This window comes from Panthera tigris, chromosome D1 (genome assembly GCF_018350195.1).
Source record: "Panthera tigris isolate Pti1 chromosome D1, P.tigris_Pti1_mat1.1, whole genome shotgun sequence".
Taxonomy (NCBI): Eukaryota; Metazoa; Chordata; class Mammalia; order Carnivora; family Felidae; genus Panthera; species Panthera tigris.
Window position 1 is genome coordinate 27,374,370 of NC_056669.1, and position 3,186 is coordinate 27,377,555.

Here is a 3,186-nt window from a genome sequence, read left to right on the forward strand (position 1 = left end):
CATAGAAGAAAGAAATAAAGGAGCTAAGTGATAAGGTTATATAAAGAAAAATAGAAGGGAAAAACATTGCCTAATCCAAAAAGAACACACTCACATTTTGATTTCATGTAACATACTTCCTGCTCCCCAAAGAGAATTCCCTGCCTCCCCCATGCTATGTGATACCAGGCAGGGCTAAATCCCTGAGCCCTGGTCAGAACAGCTCTCAGAAAAACATCTGTATGGATTTGCTGGCTTTCCTTAACAGAAGGGCCAGCTCAGCTCCTCCAGGGCTTTGTGCAGCAAAGTTGCTGACAGGCTGTGCAAGCAAATGCAAGACGGTTCTTCCCCTGTTAAAAACAGGCTCTATTCTTCCAGGCCTAGGCTGCAGAGCAACCGATGGGGGTAATAGCAGTTTGAGTTAAGAGTGAGGAGCTTGAGTGATGAAGACCTTAAACTGGACCCTGCCCTGGAAAGAACCATGAAGCACACAGGGCCTGCTCCACTCTTCACTTCCCCCAAAGGAAAGTAGCCCAGAAGATTCTTTTTATAGGAGTTGGCTAAGGGGGCAAGGGAGTTGAGTAAGATCCACTCTACTGTCTAGATCATGGTGGGACCAACAAACAAACTCTGCTCAAAGGATGAAATAAACCAATCAAATTCTGCCTTAAGACATGCAGTGCACCCAGAGATGATAGGTCTATCAGGCCCAGACTCTGTCCCAAATATCAGTAGGTTGTGCTTCCAGTACCCCATGGAACCTGCTGGTCATCTCAGGTGTAGTAGTGCTGAATTCTAGAGAGTTGTATGCTGTACAGCTTTCTATGCTGTATCACTCCCAGGGGAAATTTGAGTACAAACATCCTTAAAATTCTCTGGAAAACAGTGTGAGGGTTCCTCGAAAAAATTAAAAATAGAACTACCCTATGACCCAGCAATAGCACGGCTAGAAATTTACCTAAGGGATACAGGAGTGCTGGTGCATAGGGCCACTTGTGCCCAATGTTTATAGCAGTGCTTTCAGCAATAGCCAAATTATGGAAAGAGCCTAAATGTCCATCAGCTAATGAATGGATAAAGAAGATGTGGCTTCTATATACAATGGAATACTACTTGGCAATGAGAAAGAATGAAATCTGGCCATTTGCAGCAAGGTGGATGGAACTGGAGGATATTATGCTAAGTGAAATAAGACAGTCAGAGAAAGACAGACACCATATGTTTTCACTCATATGTGGATCTTGAGAAACTTAACAGAAGACCATGGGGGAGGGGAAGGGGGAAAAAGTTACAAACAGAGAGAGAGGGAGGCAAACCATAAGAGACTCTTAAATACAGAGAACAAAGTGAGGGTTTATGGGGGTTGGGGGAGATGGGAAAATGGGTGATGGGCATTGAGGAGGGTACTTGTTGTGATGAGCACTGGGTGTTGTATGGAAAAACAAATTTGACAATAAATTACATTTAAAAAAGTACACCAATATGATCTTTGCTTCTTTCTTTCTTTCTTTCTTTCTTTTCTTTTCTTTCTTTCTTTCTTTTCTTTTCTTTTCTTTCTTTCTTTCTTTCTTTCTTTCTTTCTTTCTTTCTTTCTTTCTCTTTCCTTTCTTTCTTTCTTTCTTTCTTTCTTTCTTTCTTTCTTTTTTTCTTTCTTTCTCTTTCTTTTTCTTTCTTTCTTTCTTTCTTTCTTTCTTTCTTTCTTTCTTCTTTTTTAATTTCCACTGTGAAGTGGCATTTAGCTACTGAGGCTTAAGATCACTTTCCTCTGTTTATATGCTTAACGTATGAATCATCTATATCAACTTCTACAATGCTGTCTTTGCTTTAACACCTTACACATTTTTAAAAAATGTAACAGCTATGAAAAACTGGGATAGAAACTCTGTGGAACACTCTAGATGGTCCTCCCCAATCAGTGGCACTTTTCAGAGAACTGCCATCTTGTTGTTGTGGAACACTAAACCAGTAAATGCTTGGACCAGCCCCCTTTGTCTTGAGTGAGCGCCCACTTAGCAAGTTTCTTTCCTTACCCTTACATCATCTGCCCCCATGGCAGTGAGCAAGTGGGTGTGATGTTCAGAGGGCCTACATATTTGTAATCGTGACCTAAGTTTGCCTTGATATGACTTAGCCACTCGTGCTTTGGAAGAAAAGTGTTCCTGGTAAGAAGGCCAGTGGTGGAAATTGGAGTGATTTACTCTGAGAACTTGTCTAGTGTGATCTCTGTTGTTGGCTTATATGCTGGTGGATCCCAGGAGCTAAGCTTCTCTCATGCTTCCTCCTATTTCCATCAGTGAGGAAAACATAAAAAAATTGGCCATATTTATACAGCATATGAATCACATTTAAGTAATAATTCTAGGACATATGACTACAAAACTAGTGATAGCAAAGAAATGGCAATTAAGCATGAACAGTAAATTACAGATGTGGCCATGAGATGGGATCCTGAAGGTCACTCCATTCCCCTGGTTTCATCTGTCTTGAGGTTTTCAGAGACAGACAAGGAGAAAGAGAGATTAGAAGTAAGTAAATAGCTTTTAAATAATCTACTTTTCTTTAAGTCTAATTGGTTAGCCTTAAAAGAAGGATTTATGCTCATATGAATTGTGCAGAAAGGAATTTTAACAAGAGAGAGGTAGTGTGAGACAATGTAGACTGAGATCATAATTCAGAGAAGAAAAGGCTTTCCAGAAGGGATTAGCATATACTGCAAAGTCTCTCAGCCACAAGAAAGTACTGTGTACTGAAGTTATCCAGTGAATGTGCTTATAGTTAATAAATAGCCCATTGTTTGCCTTCCATTGATAATAATAGAGATCTGAACTACTATGAATCCACACCTTGTTGGGTCTCCAGTTTGACTACATAGGGCACTCCAGTCTGGCTACGTAGAGCACAGTTACTCAACCTCAGCACTAATGACATTCTGAGATGGATTATTAATATTGGGGAGTAGAGGGCTGCTCTTTACATTGGAGGATGTTTAGAGGCATCTCAGTTTCTACCCATGAAATACTATCTCCCACTCATGGTAACTAAAGAGGTTTCCAGACATTGCCAAATGTTACTAGGGTGTAAAACTTCACCTCTGAAGTAGAGGAAAGACATCTTTTTATCTCCATTGTTTCACAACAATTAAGTTAGCTCTTTGGGGACAGGAGGCATCATTCCCAATAATGCTAACCACCAGCAGGCTGAGGAAAG